The following is a 16,105-nucleotide window of genomic DNA, read 5'->3' on the forward strand; positions in this document are numbered from 1 at the left end:
ATGAGGGGTGAGGGTAAATAACAAACATTTATACAAACCTTGCCTCATTTCTCCTGAATATCCAACCGTCCACAGGAATCTTCATGTGCAATATTGTGACTGCTGAAGCCAAATCCCAGGCCTCCATGGTCACATGTCTCCTAATCACTGAACTCAGTGGTGACCCTGGGGGAAGTGACATCAGATAGAAGGCTGGAAGAGGTCTGCAGAAGATGTTTTGAATCAAAGATGCCTAGGAGAATTCAGGCAAGGTGGGTATAAGTGTTTGTTATTTCCCCCCCCTCCCCTTGGACTCCACTATGGGGTTTGATGAGAACCCAGAATATAATAATAGCATTTACAGTTCTATCCAAACAACCCTGGATAGCCAAAATGAACTAGAAAGTGGAAGTTCATGAATAATCACGAAATGTATCTTGTGAGGTTTTCCCATCTCAAGAGATGACTCTTGAGAAGTAATATCTACAGAATAGGAAGTGTCAGGATATTATAAGCCTTATAAGCCAGAGAAGGGACTTCCTGATTTTAGATTTTTTTTTCCAAGTATAGATAGTAAAAGAAATCCATGATTGGCTAAGTCTGGCTTCTTTAACCCACAACTTTCAGATGTGTCTGGTTAGCGAGAAATGAGCCATGCAAGAGTTATGTAGCATCCCATTGTAGCCATTTAAATGGACAATTCATGGACAAGCCTAGTCTGTATCTACTTTGGATAATGGTGCATGTGTTTTGGTGCTAGAAGAAAACAAGCACCAGTAGATTTCCACTAGTAGATTTCCACTATATAGATTTCTTCCAGCACATTTAGCATAATATTACACTCTTATGAAATGACAATTTCAGAACATTTCTCTAGAAGAAGGAAATCTAAGATCCTGTAATTCTGAAGAATGTTTTTCTATGTAAACCCTACAATGTGTTTGTTCTTCTTGGAATTCCTTAGTGGCGCACAGCATGAAAAGAGTGACAATTAACCAATAATCTCAGATGTACAGCACATTGTACACGAATGGCCAGTTCTAATGGGAATATGTTGATTATAGTCTGATGGCCTCCATATTTCTAAAGAAAGTATAGTAACAAAACACAAAGAGAAACGTTGCTAGAGAAGACAAGTTACGCTCGTGACAAACACCCTGAGTGACAGTTCTGTAAGCACTCGGGTCTGTTTAGGTAGTTGAAATGTAAAACAATTTTTTTAGTAGTAAGAAGGTCAAATGCTGGGACAACGTGAGGGTTTGACATGCAGACAACACTCCCAATACTTGTACCCTGTTATTATATTTACACAAATGCTTTTATAGAAATCCTTTTTTCTTCTATAGGTAAGCATGGAAACCTTTCAAACTTCATTAAAGGAACTGTTCCCCAATTCTCATTTTTTTTCTACTGGGGCCTTCATCATCCAATACATGATGATGCCTAGACTTCACTACCATGCCAAAATAAAAATATTGTTCAAAATTTATCTCATAAAGGTAAAACAGTAAAGACATTGTATAGGGAAAAAAAAGTGCTTGGAATGTTTTTTTTTTTTTTTTAAAGCTATCTGTTCAGTTCCCCTTCACTCCAGAGCTACTGGTCTTTGTTGAGTGGTTTGTAAGTGATACCAAACACACAAGACTGTTATAGCCAACCACTGGCCTCAGCAGTGATGTCTGTATGTCCAGGATGAGACCAGAGACCGGTCATTGACTGCAGTGACAACAAAGACCAGCAGGGCCTACCATAGTGATAGTTCTCAAGCCTAAATACATTTTGTGATATACTTTATTAATTCATTTGGTGTGAAATTCTGGATTTCTTTATTTTTACTCTTACTCCTCCTCAACATTTTAGAAAAAGATGACATTGACTGCCCATCCCTGGATTATACATTTTATACAAAAAGTAACACAAGGTTCTCAACATACATTTTGGTAAAGGTGCATAAGTCTACTAGCCATTTCATGTCAGTTTCTGTATAGTGGGTCTTTACAACGTCTTAGACCTTTGATGGTGACCATATAGTAAGGTGAACATTTTGAGATCTATTTACATGGTATGGTGCGGTGGTACTGTGGCTGTGGGGTAGCTTGGGGGCTTAGCTTAGGGGTCTTTCCCTCACTAAACTCTCCCCTCTACAATCTATTCTGAATGCAGCGGCCAGGCTCATCTATCAGGCTAGACGCTACAGCGATGCCTCTGGTCTGTGCCAGTCACTACACTGGCTGCCTATTCATTATAGAATAAAATATAAAGTTATTACTCTCATCCACAAGGCTCTCCATAATGCCGCACCTCCATACATTTCCTCCCTCATCTCTGTCTACCTCTGTCATCTCAATGACCTAACACTTACATCCCCTATTATCAGAACCTCCCACGCTCGTATATAAGACTTCTCCCGAGCTGCACCACTTCTCTGGAATGCTCTACCCCGCACAATCAGATTAACTCCCAATTTCTACAGTTTCAAACGCAAACTAAAGACACATCTTTTCAGACAAGCCTATCACAATTTCTAATGTAAACCTTTCCGTACTATAATTAGAATCCCCCAAATTTAACCTTCCTCTGTCCCCGCTCCCACATTTCCCCACATGATATGATGCCATTTCAGGCTAACTTTAAATGTCCAAGCTCCATTCACATGTTACAGGACTAGTGACGGCTCATAAAGTTTTAAGTTTGTGTAATGGCAGTAACCTCTATTACAAAAGTGTCTGACCTCTGCATATGCAATGCCACCCCTGCTACCTCTTGTGTCACCCCCTCTACCTCATAGATTGTAAGCTCTTGCGAGCAGGGCCCTCAGTCCCATTGTGTGAAATGACTTTCTTTGTAATGTATCTTTATGTCTGTATTTGAACCCTACAAATTGTACAGCGCTGCGGAATATGTTGGCGCTATATAAATAAAATTTATTACTATTATTATTATTAGCTTAGAAGCAAGGGTGCTGTTTGATCACTTGGTCACACCCCACCCTCCTCCCTATGGGCTCTATGCCATGCTATACCCTGTAGCTTAGGCAGCCACTATACAGCATTTGCCACAAAGTAGCTAGTGAGCTCATATACTTCGATCAAAATGTATACTAAGATCCTCTACTGTAACAGGCATCATCAAGACTGGTGTATAACATGAGTCTTGATGGCTGATGTCTTTATCCAACCTCATCTACTATGTAACTATGTAACTATGAGTCTTATACACTAATAAATTGGTTCATCCAGAGAAAGACCTGCTCAGAATATCATCACTACTCTCAAAACTTCCTCCTTAGCTACACCTTATGACCAGCTCAAGGAGAGATGCCTGTATCACAGAAGAACTTTACGGATTAGTCGTTGATGGACTGGAAAAATGTATCTTCTATTTCATACCACTTCAATTCTGGCTGCAGCTTTAGAATTAAGTGGGCAATATTTCTAATCGTCTTTCTGAGGTCATACTTGTATATCTAATATGCACATACATCTCCTCTCCATTATTTAGAGCTTCTTTATTTTTGCTCAGTCCCTAGGACAATCACGTTAGTTCCCATATACCTTGATAACAAGCTAGACACATTTATAATATTCTAGTATAAATGTTCTATAGTGAGCCCATACAAATATAAACTTTTTTGCTGTGATCTGAGTGTTTATTAAGCATTGGTGTATCACTGATGTGCATGGATGACCTTCACCTCCTCCCCCACACGATTTCTTAAGGCCAAGAGATGGAGATAACTGAGAGAATGCAGCCTCAAGCATCTTGAAAGTGACTTGTTCACCAGTTGTTCTGTTCAGTTGTTGTCGGGGTGTAATTCTGACATTAGATTCGAGAGAACAGTATGCATTTGTAGCCAGCTGCACTTTGCTTGCAGCAAATCTCCCCTTTATGTTAGATAAGAAGAACATGGCAGTTCACAAAGAGCTGTGGATTTCTACATTCAGATACACATAAGTAATATTGATACCTTTCTTGAGATCTGACTTCGAGAACTGTTGGCAGCAAAAGACTTTGGTGTTGGTTTTGTCTTACATCACATAAGGAGGCTCATGTTTCCTTTTCTGTATTTTATGGTTAAGCTGTGAAGTTTTCTCTGATGCTTAAAAGGACTGCATTGTCTTGTTCAAGCAGTGTGGTCGGTGTGAGGAGTAGATGGTCGCCATGAAGGGGATACCGATGTGAAACATATGGTTAACTTATTAAAAAAGTGCTCTGCTTCTGTATGTCTTTATACAAGCTCTCTCCCGAAGTGTCTGTGCTGATAAATAATTGGAGACATTATTCCTTCTAAAGTACACCTTGGGTACACTATTGGCAATAGTCTTCTAGCTTTATATAGAATTTCCACAATTTGTCAGTTTCAGAAATTTCCAGTATTTCTGGACCACATGGAGAGAACCCTGAGGGATTAAGGTTGAAGCCCCAGAATGCTAAAACGCAGCTTTTTACAATTTGCGGAAATGCTGCGGCAAAAAAAAAAAAAAATGCTGCATTATATAGTGCCAACGAAGTGAATGGGATTGCAACTTAACCCATCCATACATAGCAGAAAAAAATCAACAGCGGAAAAGTTGAATTTACAAAAAAGTTTTTTGAAAATCGCAGCATGTCAGTGATAACTGCAGAAATGCTGCCATTTTTCCTATAGGTATAATATGGGCAGAATGGGAAAACTCAGTGAAAATACATTGAAAATTTTTTTTTTTTTTTTTTGCTGCATTTCGCTATGTGGGGCCTTAGCCTACAGATGTTTAATCTGTGTAAGGACTTTTTATTTTATATTTATCATCATTATTTGTAGTATATTGGGAAAAAAACTGTACATTATTGGTTCTGCTCCTTCCTCACCACAAAATCTTTACTATAACATTCCATGACTAGATTCTTTGGCCTAACTACCAAGGCGGTCGAAACAGATATCCTCTAGCCTGGCCTATGTGAATGTGAGGCCCGATTTACATCTACTTTCGGGTTTCCGTTTGGGAAGTCCACTTGGGGACCTCCCGAATGGAAACCTATATGCATTAAAAAGCGGTTACCTGGGAAACCCATGGACCCCATGGACTATAATGGTGGTTTCTGCATGGATCATGTGGAGAGAAAAGTACTGGATGCAGGACTTTTGTCTCTGCATGATTCATGCTGAGACCACACGGAGCCCATTATAGTCTATGGGGTCTGCGCAGTGGTGAACCTAGCCTCTCTGCTGCCTGAAGATCAAAAGATGCCCCCCCCCCCCGTATTAAGTCCAGGGCGTGGGGGAGTGTTCATCTTTTGATCGTCCGCCTCAGGCAGCATTGGCATTGGGGGTGCTAGCGATAACATTACACTAAATACAATGCAGTAATATTTTGTGCAGTAGTACTCACAGGAGTCGTCCTCCCAGATTTCCCGTCTCTTCCCTTTGGACCGCCATGACCACTTCTTTCAGCTGTGACTTGACTCTGTAAAGTTTGCAACACAGACATCTTTGACTTCTCACTTCTCCATGCACCCAACCCCCATCTGGTGTAGCAAAGCTCTGCGCACACTCAGCTCTGCTACATCTCTGGTGTAGAGATGTAGCAGAGCTGAGTGTGCGCTGAGCTCTGCTACACCCGAGATGTGTGTGACAGGAGGAGTAGATAGAGGGATGGTTGGGTGTAATGCAGAGCTGTGTGTGACAGGAATAGTAGATGGAGGGATGGTTGGGTGTAGTGCAGAGCTGTGTGTGTGACAGGAGGAGTAGGTGGAGGGATGGTTGGGTGTAGTGCAGAGCTGTGTGTGTGACAGGAATAGTAGATGGAGGGATGGTTGGGTGTAGTGCAGAGCTGTGTGTGTGACAGGAGGAGTAGATGGAGGGATGGTTGGGTGTAGTGCAGAGCTGTGTGTGTGGAAGGAGGAGTAGATGGAGGGATGGTTAGGTGTAGTGCAGAGCTGTGTGTGTGACATTAGGAGTAGGTGGAGAGATGGTTGGGTGTAGTGCAGAGTTGTGTGTGTGACAGGAGGAGTAGATGGAGGGATGGTTGGGTGTAGTGTAGAGCTGTGTGTGTGACAGGAGGAGTAGATGGAGGGATTGTTGGGTGTAGCAGAACTCAGCGCACGGCCAACTCTGCTACATCTTGGCCTAGGAATGCACTGACCAGCGTTGATTGGCCGAATGCCATACAGAGTACAGCATTCAGCCAATCAACGCTGGTTCTGCTGGAGAAGGCGGAGCCTAAGATTGGTCCACAGCAGTCTTCATTCTGGTCTGATAAGACTCCGCCTCCTCATAGACGAGCCTCCGGCAGAACCAGCGTTGATTGGCCAAATGCTGTACTCTGTATGGCATTCGGCCAATCAACGCTGGTCAATTCATTCCTATGGGAAAAAATCAGCTCGCACATTTCACAAGCTGACAAGGATCCCGACCAGATAGAGCCCCAAAGAGCTGGGTGAGTGACATTCCCACCTAAATAAAGGTAATCCCTAGCTAACCCTGCAAGTACATCTATCCCTGTCTCACAGTCACATAGTTCACAGTCTCAAATTAACCGAATGTTAAATCCACCATTCGTAAAAAGTGGAGGTCACCTGATTTAGCCAGCCAATTATTTTTTCCGATTTTTTTTTTATTCCTCCGTTGTCGTAGTTCCAGTCCCACCTCCTCTGCACAGTTATTGGTGCAAAAAAAGCGCCAGGGAAGGTGAGAAGGGATACAAATTTTTACTGCGTTTGCCTCGTGGTATTCGATTGGAATCGAACACCTCGAACGGCCTGATATTCGATCAAATATCTATTCGATCGAACAGTGTTTGCTCATCTCTACTGCTTAGCTTGATTTAGAATTTGTTAAGTGCATTTGACCATTTTAAAGCAGGTCTTAAGAAAGAAACGAGTACACATCAAAGACTGTAAAGTAGCTATACTTGATAGCTTGGCATTATTAACTATGACACATCAAGAATGCATCCTGTAAGTACTTACCAGGGTCATCCCTTCATGGTCACGTCATACGATCTGCTACTGATGGAGTCAATTTTTAATGACAATTTGCCGCAGCTTACTCTTTGAAAGCGGTAAGTATTCATTGATCTTCACTAATAATGCTGGAATACATTAGGCAGGCACTTGTCAGTCAAGGAGATCCATTTTTGGTGTTCAGCATAAGATAGATGTGATTAATATACAGTAATCTGCTGAAATTCTGTTCTTTCTTTTCAGCTGCCAAACAATTGATTTTGGCAACTACTGTACGACGGAGAAGTATTTCCATTTTAGTGCAGGCTCATTCCTGAAGATGTCTGAGAAAGTTGAATCATTTGGGGGTAGCTGAAGATGAGATAAAATTGGCTCCAGGTTCTAAATTCAGCTAGTAGAAAAATTGTGCATTATATTAAAAAGGTTCTTGAGGAGTTTATAAAAATGACCAAAAATATATATCATGTATTGTTATAATATTTTAACAAAGATACCCAGATAACTAATTCCACGCATTAACCACAGCTGACCAGTAGCCAATTTTTGATGCCTACATAATTCTCAAATGGCACGTCTCAACATAGGCTCTAAACAATAATTTTAGGATACTTGGTAAAAATTAGGGAATATCTGCTCTCATATCTAATGGAGCATAATATATTTCATGAAAAAAAATGGACTCTGTCCATCAAGGGCGTAGTCTTCACAATGGAGCTGATCAGTATGTAGGGCCAATACTGTTTTTTTTCTGCAGGAGGTCTGAAGGGGAGGTGGGTCCTGGTCAGTTGTAACATTAAAAAAAAAAAAAAAAAAAAAATTCACCTTTCTCCAGCACTCCAGTGTCTGCTGCCAATGTCCCTTTGATCAGGCACCATGTCTCAGTCTCCAAAAGTCCTGTGTCCCACTTAATCATTGAGACATATCAGTGGACTCAGTGATCACTGTAGAGTGACTGATGACATGTGAGTAACATCACTGGTCCTTCTCCAGTAACTACTGAGGAAGCTGACTTGCCTCAGTGGTCATGTGAGGTGCAGGGCTTCTGAGAAAAAAGGCAAGGTATGCGACCAAATGAGCTGTGGTGGCAAACATCCAATCTCCAGTAACAGGTATGTTTTTTTTATATTGCTCCTACCCCAACCCCCTCAGAGTTTATCCAATTCCTGGAAAACCTCTTTAGGAATAATGCCCCATAGAGCATACAATATAATGTCCTATAGTGGCCTCCATACAATATAATGTCTGAAAGTGTCCCCTTCACACAGTATAATGTCCCGTAGTGTCCCTCACACAGTATAATGATCCACAGGACTCTTCACATAGTATAATGTCCCATAGTGGTCTCCATACAGGATAATATCCCGTAGTGGCCCCTCCACACAGTATAATGATCCATAGTGGCCCCTTCATATAGTATAATGCCCCATAGTGGCCCTTTCCAACAGTATAATATCCCATAGTGGCTCCTTTACATAGTATAAAGTCCCTTTTTTTTTTTTTTTTTTAATGTAGATTGTGAGACCCATAGGGATCACAATGTACATTTTCCTATCAGTATGTCTTTGTAGAATGGGAGGAAATCCACGTGGGGAGAATATACAAACTCCTTGTTGTTCCTGGAGGGATTTGAACTCAGGACTCCACCTTTGCAAGGCTGCAGTGCTAACCACTGAGCTACCACGTTGCCTCTATAATGTCCCATATTTGCGCCTCCACAAAGTTTAGTATCCCATAGCGGCCTCTATGAATTTTCTCAAAATTTAGAATAAAGGTAAACCCAAAAGTCTTGGGGTTCATCACTCATGAGTTATTATTATACTCTTGGGTCTCTTTAGAACCTAAAGTACAATGAGTGGAGGTCCAGGGGAGGTGATAAAATATAACAAACAATGTTACTCACCTCCTCTGAACTCCAGCATGGCTCCCTGTTCTCTTTGGTGCTTCTGCCTGATGTCAGAGACCGCTGACTGTCATGTTGGTGTCATGATGCATAATGATGCAGATGGAATCCATGCCACTGGTGAGGCCCAATCAGCGGATGGTCTTTGACTTCTGACAGAAGCATTGAAGAGAGTAAGGAGCAGCATTGGAATCCAAGGGAGGTAAGTAACATTGTTTGTTGTGTTTGATCAGCTCTTCTAGGTGTCCTCTTATTATACTCTGAGGTTTAACGAGACCCCAGAGTATAATAATAGCAGTTTTGTTTTGTATGTGTTTGGTCACTCTTCTCGCCTCATGGCAGATGTGGCCTTGCCAGTGTGCATAAGATATGGTGGAACTAAAAAGCTACAGTATCACAAAAAATCTGGTCTTGGTAAGCAGGTGGTCTTCTCAAGGATGTGGTCTTTGGAAAGGTTTCTACAGTATCTAGCGCTGTCTATTTGCTGGAGATGCTGAGTTATATGAATGCCAAATACATTAAAGGGGTTGTCCCACGTCGCAAACTCGCTAGTCTTCGCTGCAATAAATTCTTCTGTCTTCCGGCTTTGTTGCGTCATTGGTGGGCAGGGTTACATATGCAAAGCCAGCGGCGAGAAGTCGTTGCTTCTATGCCGCTGTTCCTGCGTGTGCGCTGACGATGCACTAGGCATCGGACGTACAGCCTTCACAGTGTAATACAGATGTAATAAAGAGGCTGTAATAAAGAGGCAGATGCCGGGGAGTGTAGACGCCGGCACAGATGAAGCCAGCAGCGGCAAGACCAATGCTGCTATTCCGCTCCTCCGCCCCCCCTCCCTACGGAATAGCAGCATCGCTCCTGCCGCTTCCAGCGGATGCCGGGTCTGTATTGGTGGCCCCTTCCCTCCCCCCAAAGTGTAAACTACCCCCCTCCAGGCTCGCTCCCGTGCACTTAGCCCCTCCTTACTCCCCCCTCAGAGCAGCAGATACATCACTTGACTTATGACCAGATAACTCAAGGGATGTGTCAAAAAAAAAAAAAATGAATAAAGTAAGATAGTGGACAAACAAAGCAGTTTTGCTGAAGCAATGTATTTAGGAAAAGTCTTACATTCACATTAACAAGCAGTATAGATAGGATCCTTGTGATGGGACAACCCCTTTAAATGCATAAGTCCTAAAAATTCATTCCAGGAAAAACCCAAAACCTAACTCTCTGCCCCCATGGTCTTAAATGCCTCATGCATATACTGTATAGTATATATATTATTGCTTCTTCTATATACAGTTCGGCTCTTCATGGTCACAAAACCAGTAGTCATGGCCTGTTGGTTGAAAAATTGTTTGACCGCCAACTATTTTATGTGCATGGTCAACTTTAGTTGCAAATATTGTAACCTGAGGAACCGATGGAATTACACCTGTTCAACTAAATGCAATGTACTCTCTGTTCCTATGTTCATTATTATGGCTTCCCTCTGAGTAGAATATGCCCTATATAAAGGCAGTTGAACTTTTCTCAGAAGAGAAGGGACATCAAAAGAAAAATGTAGTCAACTACAAATGTCCCCTACAGAGCAATCTGAATGCTGCACCATGTGAGACCGAACCTCCTGCACATCTATGGGCAATTAAACACAACCTCGCTTGCTTTCTTGAAGCTACAGTAGTTTCTCTGATGGTATTGAATACATTTTCTGTGTACAGAGTTTCACCCAGCTACATATAGTACTAGGATAATTGTTCTAATGCATAGCCTGAAAGGGTTGGAGTAGTTGAGCACCTGTACAATGCTGTACTTCATATAATCTGTCTTAAAGCAACCCTCTGCATTACAATAACAAAAATTGCCCTCCTTTTGATTATTTTAGGTGTGATTCCCAGTTACCGCTTTTACTGACAACTCTATGTACATTGAGCTTTACTAGTCTGATACTGCTCCCTGCTCTTGACTTTCCATCCAAGAGCAGACAACCAAAGCATATTGTCTGAGACTACCAAAAGTGTGTGTGTGTGGGGGATTTAATAAACTATAGGTGCACCACATTGTTACTGGTGCGCCCCTCCCGACACTTTTTACAAAAGGGGGCAGAACAGGTCGTGATCAAGGTAGACTGGGGAAGGGATGCCTTGGCCCCACAAATGAATTATAACATGCCAGAAATCTGGCATGAGTTATACCTAAAATCTGTCCAAGTTTCTGACTAGCATAGATTTCAATCCTGATATACAGGAGTGCAACAAGCGAACAAAACCAAAAATGCTAAATCTTTCAGAAATTCTGCCACCCTTGGCCCAAAAGCCAATAACCATCCCTTTTTGCATCTCTGATAAATGGCCTCTTTTACCCATGCGTCAAAAGTCATAATAATGTAACTTGACTGGTTTTATATATACTGTGTGTGTGTATATTGTGGAGAAGTTAGCTTGGTAGAAGCAGTGGTGCGGACCCAACCAATCCAGACAGGGCACAAAATATGCAGCAAACAGGTTTATTTAGAAAAAAACAGGAAAATAAATAAACTTTGACTTCAGGCACAAAATGAGCAAAACAAAATACAGCCTTAACTTCAGGGAAAAAAAAAACAAAACAAAATAAAAACCTGCTTGTCTGAGCCACTAGCTAAACAGAACTGATAACCTAACTATACGTGTGGCTTCCTTCCAGCCACAGAATAAAACAGGAGCAATATAGTCTCACCGGACTCAGGGTTACAGGACAGAACCACCTCCTTTCACCTCATGGAACTGCCATGAACTGCAGGATCTGCAGCCTTTTGTGGCCCATTAATGAGCCCAGGATCTTCACCTGGTCTGAGGCCTACTCCAGATCCACCCTGGACCACACATATGTCAGAAACTTGGAGCTGATATAGCGGACTCCATCCTGTCACCTTCTCACAACAACTAACTAAACAGAACAGATAACCTAACTATACGTGTGGCTTACTATCAACCACACAAACAAAACAGGAGCAATATAGTCTCACTGGCCACAGGGTTACAGGACAGAACCATACACCTCCATTCACCTCAAGGAATTGCACTGCAATGTAAGAGCTGCAGTCTTTTCTGGCCCAGTAATCTACATCTGGGCTGAGGCCTACTCCAGATCCGCCCTTGTCCACATATGTATGTCAGAAACCTGGGGCTGATATATCTGGACTCCAGCACCCTGCCGGTCACCTTCTCCATATATATATATATATATATATATATATATATATATATATATATATACAGTCCTATGAAAAAGTTTGGGCACCCCTATTAATCTTAATCATTTTTAGTTCTAAATATTTTGGTGTTTGCAACAGCCATTTCAGTTTGATATATCTAATAACTGATGGACACAGTAATATTTCAGGATTGAAATGAGGTTTATTGTACTAACAGAAAATGCGCAATATGCATTAAACCAAAATTTGACCGGTGCAAAAATATGGGCACCTCAACAGAAAAGTGACATTAATATTTAGTACATCCTCCTTTTGCAAAGATAACAGCCTCTAGTCGCTTCCTGTAGCTTTTAATCAGTTCCTGGATCCTGGATGAAGGTATTTTGGACCATTTCTTTCTACAAAACAATTCAAGTTCAGTTAAGTTTGATGGTCGCCGAACATGGACAGCCTGCTCTCAAATGATCTGAAAACAAAGATTGTTCAACATAGTTGTTCAGGGGAAGGATACAAAACGTTGTCTCAGAGATTTAACCTGTCAGTTTCCACTGTGACGAACATAGTAAGGAAATGGAAGACCACAGGGACAGTTCTTGTTAAGCCCAGAAGTGGCAGGCCAAGAAAAATATCAGAAAGGCAGAGAAGAAGAATGGTGAGAACAGTCAAGGACAATCCACAGACCACCTCCAAAGAGCTGCAGCATCATCTTGCTGCAGATGGTGTCACTGTGCATCGGTCAACTATACAGCACACTTTGCACAAATAGAAGCTGTATGGGAGAGTGATGAGAAAGAAGCCGTTTCTGCACGTACGCCACAAATAGAGTTGCCTGAGGTATGAAAAAGCACATTTGGACAAGGCAGCTTCATTTTGGAAACAAAAATTGAGTTGTTTGGTTATAAAAAAAAGGCGTTATGCATGGCGTCCAAAAAGAAACAGCATTCCAAGAAAAACACATGCTACCCACTGTAAAATTTGGTGGAGGTTCCATCATGCTTTGGGGCTGTGTGGCCAATGCCGGCATCGGGAATCTTGTTAAAGTTGAGGGTCGCATGGATTCCACTCAGTATCAGCAGATTCTTGAGAATAATGTTCAAGAATCAGTGACGAAGTTGAAGTTACGCCGGGGATGGATATTTCAGCAAGACAATGATCCAAAACACCGCTCCAAATCCTCAGGCATTCATGCAGAGGAACAATTACAATGTTCTAGAATGGCCATCCCAGTCCCCAGACCTGAATATCATTGAACATCTGTGGGATGATTTGAAGCGGGCTGTCCATGCTCGGCGACCATCTAACTTAACTGAACTTGAATTGTTTGTCCAAAATACCTTTATCCAGGATCCAGGAACTGATTAAAAGCTACAGGAAGCGACTAGAGGCTGTTATCTTTGCAAAAGGAGGATGTACTAAATATTAATGTCACTTTTCTGTTGAGGTGCCCATACTTTTGCACCGGTCAAATTTTGGTTTAATGCATATTGCACATTTTCTGTTAGTACAATAAACCTCATTTCAATCCTGAAATATTACTGTGTCCATCAGTTATTAGATATATCAAACTGAAATGGCTGTTGCAAATACCAAAATATTTAGAACTAAAAATGATTAAGATTAATAGGGGTGCCCAAACTTTTTCATAGGACTGTATATATATATATATATATATAATTTTTAACGTTTTTCCTTCATTTGGACAAGTAAGCCCTCCTCTTCCTGGGTTCTGGTACTCTCAGCACAATGACCAAACACAAGATTCTGTTTTGTTTTTTTGTTTTTTACTTAAAAACACTAGTAGTTGTACGCGCTCTGTATAAGAATGGCATCAATAATTTTATGAAATGTCAAACTACTGTAATAATAAAATAAAGAACAGTTGTGTTTTTTTGCAGGACTTTAGGGGTCATTGCATGCAGTATTTTACTTAATTATGTTCCCTGAATGCACAGTCTGAATCTGCTCTTTTAAACCACACATTGGTCTTTTTCATAGTTTTTCTTTATACACGTTTGCAAGACTGACGTTTTCCATGTAGTATTACAGCCCCCAGTCATTTAATGCAACTTCTTGTGAGGCCACGATTCCACACCCAAGTACATTTAGCAGGTCATAGTCAGTACAGTAATTTTAAATGTCTTTCATTCAGCCCTTTGCCATCTTCAATTATACCTTTCCACCCTACTATTTGTGTAATTTTCTTCCGTCTGAAGTCTCTCTACCGTTGTTCTCTATTGCACAGCATGACAAATTACCCATCAAGCCATATCTTTTCAGCCCAGAACTGTGTAATAACACAAAGTCATGGCATTATCACACATTGTGCACTTTATTTCCTTACAGTTCATTCAACTGTGTCATTTTATTTTCCTGCCTACTTTATCACTATGAAGATGAAACCTTTGGACCCAAAAAAGCAATCGATTAACCCCTTGTATTTAAAAATTCGGAAATAAAGATAAAAATTGTCTCCTTTTATTTTTATAAAATGATACGTTTTGTAGTAGGGGTGTAAAATGGTAAAGTGTATTAAAATTCCAGGGATTTTATTCTCATCAGGGCAGATGTGAGTGGCATCCCATGAAGCATTATTTTTCGGTCTTATTTATACAGAATCTTAAAAGAAATAACCCCATATACCTCATATAAAAGAGACCCCCACCCACCCATCTCTATGGGTATCCTAATACAGCTTCATACTAAACAGCCATGATCTAGCCATGTGTATGGTTATGATTCTCCATCACTGGCTTGCTGTAAGTCATGTCAAAGTCTTGAGAATGTCTTCAAAACCTTGTGATATTACTATGGCGATTGTACAGTTGTCAATTGAGTAATGGGCAGCAATACATTATCATATTGTCCCCCTCTACAATATTATTATATATTTCTTAAAACATGTGGGATACAATCAGTTTAACCCCTGGAGTAACTGTGCATTATAGTATGGCACAGGCAGGAGTCCTCAGAGGACTGGTACCATCCTATTATAGGGCTTTGATCATTTGGGCACCCAAGATCAACAGCAGGGACAGCTGGTAAAATACACACCTGTGAGTCCTACTCTAATAATAGAGAACTGAGAAACCTTCGATTTCTATCATTTAACCCTTTGTATGTCACAATGAAAGCCCAATATGCAAAGCAAATGGAAAATGGGTAAACAATTCAGGTTGCATTACCTTTTACTTTTGAAAATGTAGTGCAAACATATAGATAGATAGATAGATAGATAGATAGATAGATAGATAGAGATATATACACATATACACACCCACACACCCACACACACACACAAACACACACACACACACACACACACATATATATATATATATGTTTTATTTTCTGATTGTATTTTTTTAAATTAACACACATATTACTGTTAAATCACTCTGAAAATTTTGCTATTTTCCTCTGGAGATTGACTGAAGGACACTTGTCTGTAGAAATCTATGGAGAGGGAAGGGAGAAGAGAGAATAAAAGAAGTAAATTCAGAAATGGTTTGGTGCAACCACTCCAATCTCTATAGTTATTTCAGGGCAATATCATGCTAGGGCTGTTTCTGCGTGAGGTCTCGTTTACATCTGCGTTGGTAATCCGTTTAGGGGAATCTGCATGGGAACCCCCCAACGGACTACCAAACGCATTGGCAAGCGGTGTGCAGTGAAAGCAGATGGACCCCATAGACTATAATGGAGTCCGTGTGCTTTCTGCATGGTCTCCACATGAGTCATGCGGACAGGAAAGTAGATTGTGAACTACTTTTCTGTCCGCATGTTCCTTGCGGAAAGCACATGGACCCGATTATAGTCTATGGGGTCAGTGTGCTTTCACTGCACACCGCTTGCCAATGTGTTTGGTAGTTCGTTTGGGAGGGTCCCCATGCAGACTCTCCTGAATGGATTACTAAAGTAAATGTGAATGAGGCCTGAGAGTGAACCAGTTTTGGAGCAGTTTCTACTCTACGTACTGTTGGTAGTGTATGGCAAGAGAGCCTGCAGAGGGGAAAAGTGCTAAAAATTGCAGATTACAAGCCATATAATAGTCAGCAATAGTGTTATCCCCCTGTGCACACTCTGTTGTGTTGATTTATGCAGAGTTT

The sequence above is a fragment of the Leptodactylus fuscus genome, chromosome 1 (genome assembly GCF_031893055.1).
Source record: "Leptodactylus fuscus isolate aLepFus1 chromosome 1, aLepFus1.hap2, whole genome shotgun sequence".
NCBI lineage: Eukaryota > Metazoa > Chordata > Amphibia > Anura > Leptodactylidae > Leptodactylus > Leptodactylus fuscus.